The 21,766-nt window shown below is 48.7% G+C and overlaps 1 long non-coding RNA gene and 1 other non-coding gene across 3 annotated transcripts; both read right to left on the bottom strand.

The window, feature by feature from the left end:
- Positions 1-9,396: 9,396 nt before the first annotated feature.
- On the bottom strand, positions 9,397-15,091 carry LOC140387716 (uncharacterized). 2 transcript variants are annotated; one of them, XR_011933971.1, is made up of 3 exons: positions 14,909-15,091; positions 14,614-14,743; positions 9,397-10,227 (listed from the first exon to the last, which is right to left on the bottom strand). It is a non-coding gene; the product is annotated as an uncharacterized lncRNA (long non-coding RNA). The 2 variants fall into 2 exon arrangements; XR_011933970.1 differs by having other exon boundaries at positions 14,960-15,091.
- On the bottom strand, positions 14,905-14,976 carry trnaw-cca (transfer RNA tryptophan (anticodon CCA)). Its single transcript has one exon. It is a non-coding gene; the product is annotated as a tRNA-Trp (tRNA).
- Positions 15,092-21,766: the final 6,675 nt, after the last annotated feature.

The raw sequence follows: 21,766 nt of genomic DNA, 5'->3' as shown, positions 1-21,766 counted from the left end.
CTAACCTTTTTTGGACACTAAGGACAATTTAGCATGGCCAATCCACTTAACCTGCACATCTTTGGACTTTGGGAGGAAACCGGAGCACTCGGAGGGAACCCATGCAGACACGGGGAGAACATGCAGACTCCGCACAGACAGTGACCCAAGCGGGACCCTGGAGTGTGAAGCAACGGTGCTAACCACTGTTCTACTGTGCCACCCTGTTTAGTTCTGGGCACCTTATAATAATCTTTATTAGTGTCACAAGTAGGCTTACATTAACACTGCAATGAAATTACTGTGAAATGCTGTGAATATTTATGGAAGGATGTTAAAGCCATGGAGAGAGTGCAGAGGAGATTTACTGGGATGATACCAGGAATGAGGAAGTTTAGATATAAGGAAAGATTGGAGAAATTGGGCTTGTTCTCCTTGGAGAAGAGAAGATTACGTGGCAACCTTAGTGAGGTGTTCAAAATTCTGCACACGTTTGATATTCTGTTTCTGCTAGTTGGTATGTCAGTGACTAGGAGTCACAAATTCAAGCTGGTCTGCAAGAGAGCTAAGAGTAAGATGAGGAGAAACTTCGGAGAGTTGTTGGGGTTCGGAATGCGCTGCGCTGGAGAGTGGTGGAGGTGGATTCCATAGGAGGTTTCAGAAGAGGGCTAAATGTATATTTGAAAGTGACGAATTTAGAGGGCTATAGGGCTGGGGAATGGGACTAGTTAGGTTGCTCTTTTGGGAGCCGGTGCAGACACAATGGGCCAAATGGCCTCCTTCTGTGCTGTAAATAACGTTAACAATAGATAGAAAGAATAGAGAGAATATAGAGAAAGATTAGAAAATAGAGGGAAAGAATAGGGAGAAAATACATAGATATAATCAGAGATTAGAATTCCTACAGTGCAGGAGGACACTATTCAGCCCATCAAGTCTGCACCGACCCTCTGAAAGAGCACCCTACCTAGGTCCATTTCTTCATCCTATCCCTATAACCCCACCTAACCTGTAAATTCCTTGACACTAAAGGGCAATTTAGCACAGCCAATCCACCTAATCTGCACATCTTTGGACTGTGGGAGGAACCTCACGCAGACATGGGGAGAACGTGCAAACTCCACACAGACCGATACTCAAGGCTGGAATTGAATGCAGGTCCCTGGCGTGTGAGGCAGCAGTGATAACCACTCTGCCACTATGCCGGGAGAGAGAAAATATATGAAGTGAGAGGGAGAGTGTCCCACTACATAGCGTAGTATCAATCCCCAAACTAATCCCACTGCCCCACACTCCCCATAGCCCTGTATCAATTTCAAACTAATCCCACTGTCCCATTCTCCCCCCCATAGCTCGGTAGCAATCTCTAACTAACCCCACTGCCCCATTCACCCGCCTTAGCATTTTGGGGCAGTAGTTGCTGGTGTCTGAAAATGATTGTCTGATCCCATCGCCCAATGTTTGTGCTCTTCCCGATATTGAGTTTGAGTACTTTGCAGGTCACCTCTTAAACAATAGGTGTTTACAGTTTGATGAAATGACCGCTTGTGCCTTGTGTGGATTCCTGCATCATCCAGGAACTTGGGAAAGCATTTCAACTCTGTTCTCTTCTGGAGATGAGTGCCGGATGAGGAGGAGGGTTACACATTATAAGGTTGACTCTTAAATGATTTCTGGAATGGCCTAGAAAGCCACACTGCTAATCACTGTGTCACCCCACAGCCCACATCAAGAAGCTTGACATCATCCAGGACAAAGCAACCTGCTTGATAGGCACCCCAACCAGAAATATTCATTCCCTCCACCCCCAACACACAGTAGCAGTACAAGATGCACAGCAGGAACTTACCAAAGCTCCTTAGGCAGCTCCTTCCAAACCCATGACCATTAGAAGGACAAAGGCAGCAGGGATGTGGAAGCATTGGAAAGGGTGCAAAGGAGATTTACCAGGATGCTGCTGGATTGGAGGGTGGGTCTTATGAGGAAAGGTTGAGGGAGCTAGGGGTTTTCTCATTGGAGCGGAGGAGGATGAGAGGCGACTTAATAGAGGTTTATAAGATGATGAGGGGGATAGATAGAGTGGACGTTCAGAGACTATTTCCTCAGGTGGATGTAGCTGTTACAAGGGGGCATAACGATAAGGTTCAGGGTGGGAGATATAGGAGGGATGTCCGAGGTAGGTTCTTTACTCAGAAAGTGGTTAGGGTGTGGAATGGACTGCCTGCTGTGATAGTGGAGTCGGACACTTTAGGAACTTTCAAGCGGTTATTGGGTAGGCACATGGAAATGAAATGAAATGAAAACTGCTTATTGTCACAAGTAGGCTTCAAATGAAGTTACTGTGAAAAGCCCCTAGTCACCACATTCCGGCGCCTGTTCGGGGAGCTGGTACGGGAATTGAATTGTGCTGCTGGCCTTCCTTGATCTGCTTTCAAAGCCAGCGATTTAGCTCTGTGCTAAACCAGAATGACAGGGAGTGGGATAGCTTGATCTTGGTTTCGGACAAGGCTTGGCACAACATCGAGGGCCGAAGGGCCTGTTCTGTGCTGTACTGTTCTATGTTCTATGTAACTGGGAACACCACCATCTAGAAGTTCCTTGCCAAGTCACTCACCATCCTGACTTGGAAATATATGGGCAGCACAGTAGCACAAGTGATTAGCACTGTGGCTTCACAGCGCCAGGGTCCCAGGTTCGATTCCCTGCTGGGTCACTGTCTGTGCGGAGTCTGCACGTTCTCCCCGTGTCTGCGTGGTTTCCTCCGGGTGCTCCGGTTTCCTCCCACAGTCCAAAGACATGCAGGTTAGGTGGATTGGCCATGCTAAATTGCCCTTAGTGACCAAAAAGGTTAGGAGGGGTTATTGGGTTACAGGGATAGGATGGAAATAAGGGCTTAAGTGGGTCGTTGCAGACTTGATGGGCCGAATGGCCTCCTTCTGCACTGTATGTTCTATGTTTTTTATTGCCTCGCTGTTCCTCCACTATTGCTGAGTCAAAATTCTGGAACTCCCTCCCTAATAGCACTGTGGGTGTACCTACACCCAGGGCCTGCAGCGGTTCAAGAAGAAAGCTAACCACCACCTTCTCAAGAGCAATTGGGGATTGGCAATAAATGCCGTCCTAGTCAGTGTGTTAAGTAAAGGGTTAAGAGACATTCCAATTAGTTGTCTCATTTATGTTAAGTATCCAATAATTGATACTGATATGTAAAGAGGCTTCAAAGAGGCCTTTATGTCAGGTGATGTGATGATAGAGTTTTGTGCAGAGTCTTAAAGTAAAATAAAGGTGTTTTAGAAAAGGAACAGAACCTTTGACTCTTTATACAACAGCAGCTAAACGTCTAACAAGTGTTGCAAGTCAGATACGGGTCAACTAGTGTTATGGACAAATCACTCAAACTCTCAAATTACTGCACAACAATCTCTTTTATTGTAAGTTACCAGGTTACCACAAATGGATCAGTGCTCAACTATAAAGGGTATCAAAATTCTAATACACATAGTATCAAAACCCTGTTCTACAAAAGGTTTCGAAACTCACTGCGTGGACCTAAATACCACCCGTGAAGATGTGTGGTGATCAGTGGATTAAGATGTCCTCTCTGAGTTCCAGACCCAGGGTACTGCTTCTTCAGGATGATTGTTCCTGAGAGCTGTCGCTTCCGATGTTCCTCTGTCTCTCCTTTTTATCCAGATCCTACTGGCACTGATCATTCTCTCAGTCACGTACTCACAGGACAGGCTGGTACAATCACTGACTTTTGGTCCTGAATGCTCAGGAGGCTCTGTTTATCTCAGAAGGTCATGTTTCTGAGCACTTCCACTCACAAGGGTCTGTGTTCAATTACTGTCCACTCGAGGCATAACAGCAGCCATGTCACGCATGAGGTGACTGCCCAATTAGCTCTCATGCCCCCTCTGTGGCTGCACATCCTGTTCTTTGCCGCAGATTACAGCAGATTATGTTGCTCCCACAATTCTTTTTTAAAAATATATATTTTATTAAAGTTTTCAAACACAATTTTTCCACCGTACAAATCAACATGAAAGATAACACAATAACTAATAGGTAACATTATTTAAATAAAATAGTGAGCTAACAAAGTAACAGAAAATTGTACCCCCCCCCCCCCCCCCCCCCGGGCTGCTGCTGACGATCTATTTTCCCTTAACGTTCCGCGAGATAGTCAAGGAACGGTTGCCACCGCCTGGAGAACCCCTGGACCGATCCTCTCAACGCAAACTTCATCCGTTCCAGTTTTATGAACCCTGCCATATCGTTTATCCAGGTCTCCACGCCGGGGGGTTTCGCTTCCTTCCACATGAGTAAAATCCTTCGCCGGGCTACCAGGGACGCAAAGGCCAGAATATCGGCCTCTTTCGCCTCCTGCCCTCCCGGCACCTCCGCTACCCCAAATATAGCTAACCCCCAGCCTAGCTTGACCCGGACCTTCACCACCTTTGAAATCACTCTTGCCACTCCCCTCCAATACTCCTCCAGTGCCGGACACGACCAAAACATATGTGTGTGGTTCACCGGGCTTCCCAAGCACCTCCCGCACCTGCCCTCCACCCCGAAGAACCTGCTCATCCTCGCTCCCGTCATGTGTGCTCTGTGTAGAACCTTGAATTGTATCAGGCTAAGCCTGGCACACGAGGAAGAGAAATTTACCCTACCCACAGACCCTCCTCAATCTCCTCCCCCAGCTCTTCTTCCCATTTTCCTTTCAGCTCCTCTACCAGCGCCTCCCCCTCGTCTCTCATCTGATATATTTCCTTTTCAGCTCTTCTACCAGCTCCTCGCCCTCTTCTCTCATCTCCCGGTATATTTCGGACACTTTGCCCTCCCCGACCCATACCCCCGAAATCACTATCCTGGATCCCCTGTGTCGGGAGCAGCGGAAATTCCCTCACCTGCTGCCTCGTAAACGCCCTCACTTGCATGTATCTAAAGATATTCCCCAGGGGCAACTCATACTTTTCCTCCAGAGCTCCCAGGATCGCAAACGTCCCGTCAATAAACAAGTCTCTCAATCTCCTAATTCCTGCCCGATGCCAGCTCTGGAACCCTCCGTCCATCCTTCCTGGGACAAACCTATGGTTGTTCCTGATCGGGGAACACACCGAGGCACCTGTCACACCCCTATGTCGCCTCCATTGCCCCCAGATCCTTAAGGTTGCCGCCACCACTGGGTTTGTGGTGTACCTTTTCGGGGAGAGTGGTAGCGGCGCCGTCACCAGCGCCTTTAGGCTCGTTCCTTTACAGGATGCCATAGAACATAGAACATAGAAAATACAGCACAGAACAGGCCCTTCGGCCCACGATGTTGTGCCGAACCTTTGTCCTAGATTAATCATAGATTATCATTGAATTTACAGTGCAGAAGGAGGCCATTCGGCCCTTTGAGTCTGCACCGGCTCTTGGAAAGAGCACCCTACCCAAACTCAACACCTCCACCCAACACCAAGGGCAATTTGGACATTAAGGGCAATTTATCATTGGCCAATTCACCTAACCCGCACATCTTTGGACTGTGGGAGGAAACCGGAGCACCCGGAGGAAACCCACGCAGACACAGGGAGGACGTGCAGACTCCGCACAGACAATGACACAAGCCGGAATTGAACCTGGGACCATGGAGCTGTGAAGCAATTGTGCTATCCACAATGCTACCGTGCTGCCCTTAAGAACAAATAAATCTACACTATATCATTTTACCGTAATCCATGTACCTATCCAATAGCTGCTTGAAGGTCCCTAATGTTTCCGGCTCAACTACTTCCACAGGCAGTGCATTCCATGCCCCCACTACTCTCTGGGTAAAGAACCTACCTCTGATATCCCTCCTATATCTTCCACCTTTCACCTTAAATTTATGTCCCCTAGTAATGGTTTGTTCCACCCGGGGAAAAAGTCTCTGACTGTCTACTCTATCTATTCCCCTGATCATCTTATAAACCTCTATCAAGTCGCCCCTCATCTTTCTCCGCTCTAATGAGAAAAGGCCTAGCACCCTCAACCTTTCCTCGTAAGACCTACTCTCCATTCCAGGCAACATCCTGGTAAATCTTCTTTGCACCTTTTCCAAAGCTTCCACATCCTTCCTAAAATGAGGTGACCAGAACTGTACACAGTACTCCAAATGTGGCCTTACCAAAGTTTTGTACAGCTGCATCATCACCTCTCGGCTCTTAAATTCAATCCCTCTGTTAATCAACGCTAGCACACCATAGGCCTTCTTCACAGCTCTATCCACTTGAGTGGCAACTTTCAAAGATGTATGAACATAGGCCATCTCCAGCCTCTTCCACGATCCCCCTCTCCCTCTCTCATCCACTTGCGAACCATCGCCACATTGGCGGCCCAGTAATAATCGTCCAGATTCGGCAACGCCAGTCCCCCTCTGTCCCTGATGCGCTGCAGGAACCCCTTCCTTACCCTCGGGGCCTTCCCTGCCCACACAAAACTCATAACACTCCTATCTATTTTCTTAAAAAAGGCCTTAGTGATCAAAATGGGGAGACATTGAAACACAAAAAGAAACCTTGGGAGGACCATCATCTTGACCGCCTGCACTCTGCCCGCCAGTGAGAGCGGCAGCATATCCCACCTCTTGAAATCCTCCTCTCTCTGCTCCACCAGCCGCATCAGATTGAGTTTGTGTAAAGTTCCCCAGCTCCTGGCTACCTGAATCCCCAAATATCGGAAGCTCCTTTCTGCTCTCCTTAACGGCAGGCCGTCTATCCCTCTTCCCTGATCCCCGGGGTGTACTACGAAAAGCTCACTCTTCCCCATATTAAGCCTATATCCCGAAAAATCTCCAAACTCCCTCAATATCTGCATAACCTCTGTCATCCCCGCCACAGGATCCGCCACATACAGCAGTAGGTCATCTGCGTAGAGCGACACTCGGTGGCCCTCTCCCCCTCTAACCACCCCCCTCCATTTCCTAGAGTCTCTCAACGCTATGGCCAGTGCTTCAATTGCCAGTGCGAACAGTAATGGGGACAGGGGGCACCCCTGCCTTGTTCCCCTATGTAACCGAAAATACTCTGATCTCTGTCGATTTGTGACTACACTTGCCACTGGGGCCCCATAGAGGAGTTTAACCCAACTGACAAACCCCTCCCCGAACCCAAACCTTCTCAGCACCTCCCATAAATACTCCCACTCTACCCTATCAAATGCCTTCTCTGCATCCATCGCTGCCACTATCTCTGCCTCCCCCTCCGCTGGGGGCATCATTATCACCCCCAACAGCCGTCGCACGTTGACATTCAATTGTCTCCCCTTTACAAACCCTGTCTGGTCTTCATGCACCACCCCTGGGACACAATCCTCGATCCTCATCGCCAGCACTTTTGCCAGCAACTTGGCGTCTACATTCAGGAGCGAGATAGGCCTATATGACCCGCATTGCAGCGGATCTTTATCTCGCTTCAGGATTAATGATATCGTCGTCTCCGACATTGTCGGGGGTAGAGTCCCCCCTTCTCTGGCCTCGTTAAAGGTTCTTGCCAACAGCGGGGCCAACAAGTCCACATACTTCCTATAAAATTCCACCGGGAACCCGTCTGGTCCCGGGGCCTTCCCTGCCTGCACGTTCCCCAGCCCTTTAGTCACCTCGTCCACCCCGATTGGCGCCCCCAGACCTGCCACCTCCTGCTCCTCCACCTTCGGGAACCTTAGTTGGTCCAAAAACTGTTGTATTCCTTCTTTTCCCTCTGGGGGTTGGGACCTATATAGCCTCTCATAAAAGGTCTTAAACACCTCGTTTACCTTCCCTGCCCTCCGCACCGTAGTTCCCGTTTCATCCCTAACTCCCCCTATTTCCCTCGCCGCTATCCTCTTACGAAGCTGGTGGGCCAGCAGCCGACTCGCCTTTTCCCCATATTCATATCTCATCCCCTGTGCCTTCCTCCACTGTGCCTCTGCCTTCCCTGTGGTCAGCAGGTCAAACTCCGTCTGAAGTCTTCGCCTCTCTCTATATAGTCCTTCGTCCGGGGCCTCCACATATCTTTTATCCACACTCAAAATCTCCCCCACTAATCTCTCCCTTTGTTTGCCCTCTTTTTTCTCCTTGTAATCCCTAATGGAGATCAACTCTCCCCTAACCACCGCCTTTAGCGCTTCCCATACTACCCCCACCTGAACCTCACCATCGTCATTGGCCTCCAGGTACCTTTCAATACATCCCCGCACCCTTCCACAGACTCCCTCACCCGCCAATAGTCCCACATCCAGTCGCCAGAGTGGGCGCTGTTCCCTCTCCTCTCCTAGTTCCAGATCCACCCAGTGCGGGGCATGGTCTGAAACGGCTATGGCCGAGTACTCCGTTCCTGCCACCCTCGAAATCAGTGCCTTACTCAAAACAAAGAAATCTATCCGGGAGTAAGCCTTATTAACATGGGAGAAAAAGGAAAACTCTTTGGCCAACGGCCTAGCAAATCTCCACGGATCCACTCCCCCCATTTGCTCCATAAACCCCCTGAGCACCTTAGCCGCTGCCGGCCTTCTTCCGGTCCTGGATCTAGATCGATCTAACCCTGGATCCAGCACAGTATTGAATCCCCCCCCATTACCAGGTTTCCTACCTCCAGGTCCGGGATACGTCCCAGCATCCGCTTCATAAATCCCGCATCATCCCAGTTCGGTGCATATACATTTACCAGCACGACCTCCATTCCCTGCAGTCTGCCACTCGCCATCACATATCTGCCACCGCTGTCCGCTACAATGTTCCTAGCCTCGAACGACACCCGTTTCCCCGCCAATATAGCCACCCCTCTATTTTTCGCGTCCAACCCTGAGTGGAACACCTGTCCCACCCATCCTTTCCTTAACCTAACCTGGTCCGCCACCTTCAGATGCGTCTCCTGAAGCATGACCACGTCTGCCTTCAGTCCTTTTAGGTGCGCGAACACTTGGGCCCTCTTAATCGGCCCATTTAGGCCTCTCACATTCCACGTGTTCAGCCGGATTGGGGGGCTGCCCCCCCCACCGACTAGCCATCACCTACTCTAGGCCAGTCCCACGTCCAGGTCCCGCGCACCCACCTGTCCCCCAGGCGGCGCACTCCCGTCCCGACCACCTCTTCCCTTGCCAGCTCCCTCTCGATCCCAGCAGCAGCAACCCAGTTGTCCCCCCCCTCCCACCCCCCGCTAGATCCCCATCTAGCATGGTTACTCCCCCCATAATGCTTCCGAAAGTCAGCTGACTCCAACTGACCGCGGCTTCTCCCGCTCTCTCCTTGACCCCCCCGTGTGTGGAACTCTCATCCTCCTTGCGCCTATCTTCCCGCCATCATCTCACTAGCGCGGGAAAAAACCCGTGCTTTCTTAGATCAGCCCCGCCCCCTATGGCGCAGCTCCCCCTACAGCCCCCTTCCCATTCCCCATCCCCCACCTATGTCCCTTTTTCCACCGGCGCCCACATTTCTCAGTGTCCCCCCGTCAAGAAGAAATTACATTTCTGTACATCAACATTGTCATCTCCCCCACAGCATCAGTCCCTCAGTTCTAGTCCAATTTCTCTTCTTGGATGAAGGTCCATGCCTCTTCCGACGTTTCAAAATAGTAGTGTCTATCTTGGTACGTGACCCACAATCGCGCCGGCTGCAGCATCCCAAACTTTACTTTCTTCTTGTGCAGCGCCGCCTTGGCCCGATTAAAACTCGCTCTCCTTCTCGCCACCTCCGCACTGCAATCCTGATACACTCGTATCACCGCATTCTCCCACCTGCTACTCCGTACCTTCTTGGCCCAGCTCAAAACAGCCTCTCTGTCGGTGAAGCGGTGAAATCTCACCACTATCGCCCTTGGTGGTTCTCCAGCCTTTGGTCTCCTCGCAAGGACCTGGTGAGCCCCTTCCACCTCCAGGGGGCCCGAGGGGGCCTCAGCTCCCATTAGCGAATGGAGCATCGTGTTCACATAAGCTCCAACGTCAGTTCCCTCCACTCCCTCGGGGAGACCCAGAATCCAGAGGTTCTTTCTCCTCGAGCTGTTCTCCAGGACTTTGAGTCTTTCGAGTGTCTTCACGGATACCCATCAGGTGATTCCAGCGATGCCCACATTGAAAGAATATGAAGAAAGTACAATTTCAGTGGGCACTGTCTGCTGTTATGGGCCAGGGCTTAGAAACTCCAAATGTATCAAGAAGCTCACCTGACCTATAACTTTTATGTTGAATTTGGCTAGGATGAGCACAAGAGCCTTCACTTCAGGTGTGATTCATCAGACTTCCTAGGCTCTTTTATCAACACAAAGTTTATTATAAGAATGCAGATAACATATATGAAACACTTATCAAGATTTTATTCTCAATTGCAAACATGAAAAAACACCCAACAGTTACAGTAATCTGTGTATATAACTCTGAATTAATCCCCCTTAGTAGCTGTTCCAATTCAACACAAAATCCAATAAACCATAACCCCTTTCAAGGGTGTGACCCAGCACACCCAGTAATCTCACTTGAATGCGACTGGTCTTTTCCCCGAGATCCAGCAGATTCAAAACTCCTTCCAGAAATGAACTCTCTGTTTAGAGTTACCAAGACAGTTTGTCACACCCAATGTGTTCTCAGTTCACTGGAACAGCTTTAAAATGAGAACAGGGAAACACCGTTTTTTTTCTTCTGCATCCAAAGCAACAAACCAAAACTGAAACCCGAAAACCTAAACCCCCTCTCACCTGACAGCCACAGCCCAGCTCCACCAACAAATGACATCACTGAAGCCGTGTTACAAGTCATGCGGTACATAGAACATAGAACATAGAAAATACAGCACAGAACAGGCCCTTCGGCCCACGATGTTGTGCCGAACCTTTGTCCTAGATTATCATTGAATTTACAGTGCAGAAGGAGGCCATTCGGCCCCCTGAGTCTGCACCGGCTCTTGGAAAGAGCACCCTACCCAAACTCAACACCTCCACCCAACACCAAGGGCAATTTTGGACACTAAGGGCAATTTATCATGGCCAATCCACCTACCCTGCACATCTTTTGACTGTGGTAGGAAACCGGAGCACCCGGAGGAAACCCACGCAGACACGGGGAGGACGCTCAGACTCCACACAGACAGTGACCCAAGCCGGAATCGAACCTGGGACACTGGAGCTGTGAAGCAATTGTGCTATCCACAATGCTACCGTGCTGCCCTTAAGAACAAATAAATCTACACTATATCATTTTACCGTAATCCATGTACCTATCCAATAGCTGCTTGAAGGTCCCTAATGTTTCCGATTCAACTACTTCCAAAGGCAGTGCATTCCATGCCCCCACTACTCTCTGGGTAAAGAACCTACCTCTGATATCCCTCCTATATCTTCCACCTTTCACCTTAAATTTGGTAAGACTAAACCTTTTTAAAGGGACACTCACATGACACTGTTGGCATCTATATTAATGTGAAAGTGGAGAGGAAAGTTTTGAAGATGTTCAGGACCATTTGGGAATTGGCTGCACATTTGTTTTGTTTTTCCAATTAAGGGGCAGTTTAGCGTGGACAATCCACCTACCCTGCAAATCTTTGGGTTGTGGGGGTGAGACCCACGTAGATATGGGGAGAATGTGAAGACTCCACACGGACAGTGACCCGGGGCCAGGATCAAACCCGGGTCCTCACGCCGTGAGGCAGCAGTGATAACCACTGCGCCACCATGCAACCCTTGGCTCCACATTTTAATGTTTACTGATCCTGACAGGCCTGAAATGAGTAGAGACTCAAGAAAATAAAGCTCATGTATCTCCTGTGATACATATCGATGGAAATGGCTGGGGGACATGTGACTGGTTAGTTGCGATTGCCTTAGTTTATCTAATCTCCTAGTTGAACACTGACTTCGTCACATATCCTTTCTCTGAATTTGACAACAATGATAACACCAGTTTTCTTGTTGCGTGCAATCATGGAAGTGAAATTCACCAAGAATCTGGGATTAAGATTCAGAAACAGTCGAAAGAGTAAGTATCTTGGCCAAATGCCCTTTAATATCACAGTAATGAAGTTAAACATTTTTGGAGCGCAATCTGGAAATTGTGCCCCATAAGCACCCAAAGTTGCATCTGAAAATGTGCTGGTCAGATTACAGTTCACATTTCCATTAAAAAGCATTTCCTGAATCACAAACGTAAAATATCTGTGAACAGGCTCAGTTGTCTGCAATGGTTTTTAAACCTGTGGTAATCATCGTGAAAACTTAATTTCTGCAAAATGTAACTGTATTTTTGTATTGGTTTGGCCAGTTTCACCTACTAGTGATGAAACCAAAAAACACTAGTTTAAAAAAACTCTTCCTACAGTTTGTGTGCAGGTATATTCAATGTTCAATACCTCAGATCTGGTGTACAGATTGTAAATCAAAAGCTGATATGGATGTCAGTTGTGATGACCATGAATCATAGCCCTGAATTACTTACAGGCATATTAGAACATAGAACAGTACAGCACAGTACAGGCCCTTCAGCCCACAATGTTATGCTGACCATTTATCCTAATCTAAGATCAACCTAACCTACACCCCTTCAATTTACTGCTGTTCATGTGCCTATCCAAGAGTCGCTTAAATGTCCCTCATGACTCTGACTCCACCACCTCTGCTGGCAGTGCATTCCACACACCTATATTGTTATAACCTGCCACTTTACTACTGGTTGGGGACTAATGGCAATCCCACAATCCTTAGTGAGTATGAGCTTCCCGAATGAGGGGGGTGGGGAAATCATTAGCGGACTACTACTACTACTACTACTTTTCGATTCTACAAACTCGTGCTGGATTCTTTGTGGCCCTCACAAAACTGGCGACGACGGTTAAAGTGGATAGCTGTCTACGCTGCTAAAGCTATCTGCCTGGAATTTTGTGGGATACAGGTTTTTCTGTTACACCATGCCTCTGTACGGACATTTGGGTGTCTTTGATGCTGCGCTGGAAAGTTGGAACCAGTACGCACAACAGATGCGTTACTATTTCCGGGTGAATAACATCACCAAAAATGAGCGGCAGGTAGTCATTTTGCTCAGCGCCTGCGGCCTGCATACGTTTGGGGTGATTAGGAGCCTTACGTACCCAGCTGCGCTGGACACCAAGACGTTTGATGAACTTGTGACCTTGGTGGGGCAACATTTTAACCCCACCCCCTCCATGATAGTCCAGCTTACCGGTTTAATACCGCGGAGAGGACCCCAGGAGAATCCCCTGCCGAGTTCCTAGCCAGGCTACACAGGATTGCGAAGTACTGTGACTATGGTGAAACCGTGTCAAAAATGTTACGTGACCATTTGGTTTGCGGTATTAACAATGCAGCCACCCAGAGAACGTTGTTAGCTGAGCCGGCATAGACTTTTCAACTGGCCATACAGATAGCGTTGTCCAGAGAGAGCGCAGAACGGGGAGTGCAGGAGCTACAGGAAATGGAGGTGCACGCCTTGGGATGCAAGCCCTTCCGTCCAAAAGCGTCTCCCCGTACCCCTGCTGTACCTTAGACGTGGCGGCGTCCGGATCGATATGTATTGTGGTAAATGGCCACTATATTATATGTAATGTGGTAAACCACTGCCCGATGTCTCCGCCTCCCCTCGGGCCCGGTCTAAAGGTAGCTGGTCTCCGCCTCTCATCCAGTTCGGGATCAGAGGCCAGGAGGCTTACAGTTTAGTTTATTAAAGCCTCAGTTACGTTCACCACTCATCGTGTGTTCATTGATGGCATATCAGGGAGCCTTCTCCAGAACCGACGGATGTGGAGTCTTGTCAGTGTCAGACTTGCGGGCGCCGACCCCGTTGCGGACCCCAGTCCAGGGGCCGTACCTTCCATTTGGATGAACCTGTGGCGACTACTCCCGAGGATGTGGAGATGGAGGACGACTGCCTGCAGCTGCATTGTGTGGCAGCTCCCCGTGTGGCCCCCGTTAACGTGACATTATGGGTCAATGGTCACCTGCTTGAGATGGAGTTGGACACTGGTGCAGCGGTCTCCGTGATTGTCCAGGACATTCGACCACATCAAGCAGGGTATACAGACCCTTGCATTAACCAATACACAGACCAGGTTGGCCACCTATATGGGGGAACCACTGGACATTGCTGGAACTATGATGACCCCTATTGTTTATGGACACCAGGAGGGGCGTTTCCTGCTTATCGTGGTGCACGGCCACAGGCCCAGCTTGTTTGGCCATTTGTGGCTGTAGTGAGGACAGCATGGTGGCGCAGTGGTTAGCCCTGCAGTCTCACGGCGCCGAGGTCCCAGGTTAAATCCCGGCTCTGGGTCACTGTCCGTGTGGAGATTGCATATTCTCCCCGTGTTTGCATGGGTTTCGCCCCCACAACCCAAAGATGTGCAGGCTAGGTGGATTGGCCACGCTAAAATTGCCCCTTAATTGGAAAAAATTAATTGGGTACACTAAATTATTATTTTTTTAATTGGTGTCTGTCGTGGCAGCACATCCTTCAAACTTTCCCAAACCGGGCTGGAATACATCTGGGTACCATCCTAGTGCCTCCGTCAACCCTCCAGGACCCGTCTACCTTGGCCAAATTCTGCCTTATTTTACAAAAATCCTCTCTCACCCAATCCGAAATGTGTTTTTGCAACTTGTCTTTTTCTTTGCCCATAACAAATTTAAATTTTACCATGTCCGCTATCACGAAAATGTTCCCCCACCAACAGATCAACGCATCCAGGGTGAATGTCCAGTGTCAGTGTCCAGAGGCTGTGGTTCTTGTAATGAGAGAGTGATTCCTGCAGGAGGCGAACATGAGGCTGCAGGAGAGAGAATAACAAAAAATATTGCAACTCAAAATGTACATTAAAGATTTACTGAATGAATTAGCGATTGTCATCACTGTACATAATCCATGCAATATAACATGTATAACATTGAAAGGTAGGTATTTCGATGCTATTTATTTTATAAAAACTATTGACCCCGACGTGATTCGAACACGCAGCCTTCTGATCTGGAGTCAGACGCGCTACCGTTGCGCCACGAGGTCTAGGAAACCAGCTTCGGGAAATCTCCTTAAAGCTGCGGTGCCGAGCCGGCTCCCAGTGACTGGGGTTTTGCTCCGGGCCGGATCCCGACCGCGGCTGGGACTCCGTCCCAAAGAGGCCTTCAACCCCCAGCACGGACCCCGAGCCGCTCCCCGCCCCTCCCTCCCGTGTCCCCTCCCCCTGCCCCGCCCCTCCCTCCCGTGTCCCCTCCCCCTGCCCCGCCCCTCCCTCCCGTGTCCCCTCCCCCTGCCCCGCCCCTCCCTCCCGTGTCCCCTCCCCCTGCCCCGCCCCTCCCTCCCGTGTCCCCTCCCCCTGCCCCGCCCCTTCCCTGCCGCCTTTGCCCCGCCCCCTCCCGCCCCTGCCCCGCCCCCTCCCGCCCCGCCCCTGCCCCGCCCCTTCCCAGCCGCCTTTGCCCCGCCCCCTCCCTCCCCCCCCTGCCCCGCCCCCTCCCTGGCCTCCCGTTTTTCCTGGTGGCGGGAACGGGGAGGAGCAGAGGGGGTGGGGAGGGCCAGCTGGATTCGCAAGCAGTGCGATCATTAGATATCACCCCATCACTGCCTCCTGTGTTAAGGGACACTGACAATGTGTGACACGAGTGGTGGCAGACCCTGTGGTGTAGGTACACCCTCAGCGCTGTTAGAGTGTGTGTGCCAGCGACAGTTAATGGATCAACAGCCAGAAAAATTACTTTCTGAGCATTTATATAGCTCCTTCCACATCCTCAGTGTGTCCCAAAGCAGCCAATGAAGTACTTTTTCAAGTCGGGTCACTGTTGTAATGTAGCAATTGCAGCAGCCAATTTCTGCACAGCAAGCTCCCACAACCATCAATGTGATTATGAGCAGATAACCTGTTATTTTTCATGACGTCGATTAAAGGTTACTTGTTGGCCAGTACACTGAAGATAACTCCCCTGCCCTTCAGAGTTGTGCTATAGGATCTTTTATATTCACATGAAGGTGTGTAAGTCTCAAAAGGCCTCAAATTCAACAGTGTAGCACTCCTTCAGTATTTCACTGAGGTGTCAGCCTGGATTATTCTACAGACCCGATAGATCCAGAATCGAACAACGGCCACTGTTCCTCTGACCTAAGCCGGGTGCCTGAAGTTAAGTACATGTTGTCATAGTTGATAGGTGTAGTTTAACTAATAGTGTTTATGTTGCATGATTAATTGTGTGTGTAAATAAAGTACCCTTAATCTTGAACTAATTAACTGGTGTTTGGCTCTTTGATCGATAGCTGGTTGAACTTTGTGGTGGTATCATTTGATACCTGGCGACTCTGAGCAATATAATATCGAGATCTAAAGAAAGAAGGGCAACCTTATAGATTGCCATATTTATAGCAGGTAAAAAAGGCAACAGAAGTTCATCAAGTAGTATTGCCGGTAGGGTATAGAAAGGGGGTGTTGCGAGTTGCACGTGAGGTACCAGTGGAAGGTCATTTGGGAGTAAGGAAAACTCAAGCTAAAATCCTAAACATTTTTATTGGCCTGGAATACATAAAGATGTAGTTAAATTTGTGGATCATATGTCACACATGTCAAGTGATAGGGAAACCTCAAGCAGTGATAAAACTAGCGCCCTTAATACCCATTCCAGCATTTGAGGAACCTTTTACAAGGGTCCAAATTGATTGCGTAGGACCGGTTCCTAAAACGAAAAGTGGGAATCAATATCTTTTGACAATAATGGATGTGTGTACTAGGTTTCCAGAGGCCATTCCAGTATGTAATATTACAGCTAAAAAGATTGTGGAGGAGTTACTTAAATTCTTTACCAAATATGGACTACCCACAGAAATACAATCGGATCAAGGATCGAATTTTACCTCAAGGTTATTCAAAGAAGTTATGGATAGCTTAGGAATAAAACAATTTAAATCAACTGTGTACCATCCAGAATCGCAGGGAGCGTTAGAAAGGTAGCATCAGACATTAAAGACAATGTTGAGGGCTTATTGTCATGATTATCCAGAGGATTGGGATAAAGAAATTCCATTTGTACTGTTTGCAATTAGGGATGCACCGAATGAGCCAACCAAATTCAGTCCTTTTGAACTAATTTTTGGTCATGAGGTAAGGGGACCACTTAAATTGATTAAGGAAAAATTGGTGAATGAGAAATCGGAACTTACATTATTGGATTACATGTCCAATTTTAGGGAACGATTAAATAGAGCAGGTGAATTGGCTAGATAGCATTTAAAAGTTGCACAAAATGTGATGAAACGGGTAGCGGACAAGAAATCCAAAGTTCGTAGTTTTGCCAGTGGTGATAGAGTTTTAGTATTGTTACCAGTGGCAGGTGAACCTTGAAAAGTAAGGTTTTGTGGACCATATCAGATTGAAAGGAAATTAAGTGAGGTGAATTATGTGGTAAAAACACCAGATAGAAGGAAGACTCACCGAGTGTGTCATGTGAATATGCTTAAAAGGTACTTTGAAAGGGAAAGAGAAAAAGGAGGTTTTAATGATTCTAACTCAAAGTGACGAACCAAATCCAGATGACTGTGAATTTGACATACCTCAAATTAAATTGGAAAATGAGGATGTTCTTAAAAATTGGGATGAATTGTTAAGTTACCTTCCAAAGGAAAAACAAACTGACCTGAAAGAGTTATTGATATCACATGGGCAAGTTTGTAGAGATAAATTGGGAAGTACTAAAATGGCTATACATGATGTAGAAGTGGGAAATGCTGTTCCTATCAAACAACATCCATATAGACTTAATCCTTTAAAATTGGCACAGGTTAACAGAGAGATTGAGAGTATGCTGAAGAATGGCATAATTGAAGTGGGTTGCAGCCAATGGAGCTCACCCATAGTGATGGTACCTAAACCAGATGGTACCCAACGGTTGTGTGTGGACTATAGAAAGGTGAATGCAGTTAGTTATAAGAACAGACTCTTATCCTATCCCACGTTTGAAGGATTGTATTGCGAAAGTGGGACAATCTGCTTTTATTTCCAACTTCCAGACATGGAAAGAACATTTAAACCATCGTATGGAGTTCTTCGATCGACTTCAGGAGGCGGGTTTGGTGACGAACATAGCCGAAAGTCAATTTGGAGAAGCCCAAATCATTTCCTTGAGGAGTTTCCGTTACCCTCAAGACGAAGGGAATTAATGCGATTTCTTAGCATGAATGGCTTTGATCGAACAGTTGTGCAAAAGTTTTGTGGCGTGATTACTCCACTGATGCAATTGCTGAAGAAACGTAAAAAATTTCAAGGGACAGCGGACTTTCAACAGGCATTTATTTGACTGCCTGAATGCTGTGATCACCAATGTTCCTGTATTGGAGAATTGCAAGGGACTCTGTGGTCAGATTGAACTAAAGTATCTGATTCTAAAGAGAAATGCCGAGGAGTAGAGGAATGGATGGATCGTGCCGAGACTTTGTCCAAAGAGACTGTCAATCGAGAAGGATTTTGGTTGGAGGAAAAAGAACAGAGAAAAATGGACTATATTTTATACCTGTTTGCATGTGTTGTTTTTAAAAAAAAACGAAAAGGTATATTTACTGTGTACATTTCTTTAGTGGATGGTGCAAAAGTGAAAAATGAAATCATCTTGAAGTTGATGGTTCATTTTTTTTTCTTGGGAGGAGGTGTCATGCGAGAGTACCTTTAAGACATGGATATTTAAGCAATGTACCTTTAAGAAAACAGTGATGTCAGAGAGTGGGTGGAGCTGAGGTCAGGTCAGCCATTTTGCAGTTTAGTTTCGCAGTTTGGAGGAAAAGAGCTGGGTGTGTGTCTGTGATTTGCAGTGAGCTGGATCTCTGCCGTAAAAGACCATCTCTGGATCATTTGGGTGATTTAAACTTAGAATAGTGAAGCCTTTAACCTGATGTGATTTTGTTTAAAGGTGTTAAGTCTCTTGGAAGTTTGAAGGAATATTTTAAGGAATTATTTACTGTTGCAATTTTTTCTGAGTTATCTTTGAAGTAAGGGGTGTTAAGAGATCCAATGTTTATTTAAGATGTTAAGTTAAGTTCATGGAATAAACAGTGTTTCGTGTGTAAAAACCCACGTGTCCATAATTGTAATCCCACACCTAGGAAAAGCAACAAATAGATTAAAGGGAGAGGTTGGTTGAACTCGATGATACATTTTGATACAGGAGGACGTACACACAGATCACGGTCACACAGATGATGGACACACATAAGACGGACACACAGAGGATGCACACACAGAGGAAGGACACACAGAGGAAGGACACACAGAGGACGGACACACAGAGGACGTACATACAGAGGGACACACAGTGGACGGACACACAGAGGCCGGACACACAGAGGACGGACACACAGGGGACGGACACACAGGACATACATACAGAGGATGTACACACAGAGGATGTACACACAGAGGACGGACACACAGAGGACGGACACACAGAGGACGTACACACAGAGGACGGACACACAGAGGACGGACACACAGAGGATGTACACACAGAGGACGGACACACAGAGGACGGACACACAGAGGACGGACACACAGAGGATGTACACACAGAGGACGTACACACAGAGGATGGACACACAGAGGACGGACACACAGAGGATGTACACACAGAGGACGTACACACAGAGGACGCACACAGAGGACGGACACACAGAGGACGTACATACAGAGGACGTACACACAGGGGACGGACACACAGAGGAAGGACAACCAGAGGAAGGACACACAGAGGACGGACACACAGAGGACGTACACACGGGACGGACACACAGAGGATGCACACACAAAGGAAGGACACACAGAGGAAGGACACACAGAGGACGGACACTCAGAGGACGTACATACAGAGGAAGGACACACAGAGGACAGACACACAGAGGACGTACACACAGGGGACGGACACACAGAGGACGGACACACAGAGGATGGACACACAGAGGACGGACACGCAGAGGACGGACACGCAGAGGACGGACACACAGAGGGCGGACACACAGAGGACGGACACACAGAGGATGGACACACAGAGGACGGACACACAGAGGACGTACACACAGAGGACGGACAGTCAGAGGAAGGACACACAGAGGACGAACACACAGAGGACGGACACACAGAGGACGGACACACAGAGGAAGGACACACAGAGGACGGACACACAGAGGACGGACACACAGAGGACGTACACACAGGACGGACATACAGAGGAAGGACACACAGAGGACGAACACACAGAGGACGGACACACAGAGGACGGACACACAGAGGAAGGACTCACAGAGGACGGACACACAGAGGACGTACATACCGAGGACATACATACAGAGGACGTACACACAGGGGACGGACACACAGAGGACGTACATACAGAGGGACACACAGTGGACGGACACACAGAGGATGTACATACAGAGGACATACACACAGGGGATGGACACACATAGGACATACATACAGAGGAAGGACATACAGAGGAAGGACACACAGAGGACGAACACACAGAGGACGGACACACAGAGGAAGGACACAGAGGACGGACACACAGAGGACGTACATACCGAGGACATACATACAGAGGACGTACACACAGGGGACGGACACACAGAGAACGTACATACAGAGGGACACACAGTGGACGGACACACAGAGGATGTACATACAGAGGACGTACACACAGGGGATGGACACACATAGGACATACATACAGAGGAAGGACAAACAGAGGACGGACACACAGAGGACGTACATACAGAGGACGTACACACAGGGGACGGACACACAGATCACGGACACACAGAGGATGGACACACAGAGGACGGACACTCAGAGGACGGACACACAGAGGACGCACACAGAGGATGTACACACAGAGGACGGACACACAGAGGACGGACACACAGAGGATGTACACACAGAGGATGTACACACAGAGGACGGACACACAGAGGACGCACACAGAGGACGGACACACAGAGGACGGACACACAGAGGACGTACATGCAGAGGAAGGACACACAGGGGACGGACACACAGAGGACGTACATACAGAGGAAGGACACACAGAGGACGGACACACATAGGACATACATACAGAGGAAGGACAAACAGAGGACTGACACACAGAGGACGTACATACAGAGGACGTACACACAGGGGACGGACACACAGATCACGGACACACAGAGGACGGACACACAGAGGATGGACACACAGAGGACGGACACACAGAGGACGCACACAGAGGATGTACACACAGAGGACGGACACACAGAGGACGGACACACAGAGGATGTACACACAGTGGACGGACACACAGAGGACGCACACAGAGGACGGTCACACAGATGACGTACATACAGAGGACGTACACACAGGGGACGGACACACAGAGGAAGGACACACAGAGGAAGGACACACAGAGGACGGACACACAGAGGACGTACATACAGAGGACATACATACAGAGGACGTATACACAGAGGATGGACACACAGAGGACGTACACACAGAGGACGGACATACAGAGGAAGGACACACAGAGGCCGAACACACAGAGGACGGACACACAGAGGATGGACACACAGAGGAATGACACACAGAGGACGGACACACAGAGGACGTACATACCGAGGACATACATACAGAGGACGTACACACAGGGGACGGACACACAGAGGACGTACTTAGAGAGGGACACACAGTGGACGGACACACAGAGGATGTACATACAGAGGACGTACACACAGGGGATGGACACACATAGGACATACATACAGAGGAAGGACATACAGAGGAAGGACACACAGAGGA

Source organism: Scyliorhinus torazame, chromosome 13 (genome assembly GCF_047496885.1).
Source record: "Scyliorhinus torazame isolate Kashiwa2021f chromosome 13, sScyTor2.1, whole genome shotgun sequence".
NCBI classification, from domain to species: Eukaryota; Metazoa; Chordata; class Chondrichthyes; order Carcharhiniformes; family Scyliorhinidae; genus Scyliorhinus; species Scyliorhinus torazame.
The sequence above is the reverse complement of the archived record's forward strand: the minus strand, read 5'-3'. Positions and strand labels throughout refer to the sequence as shown.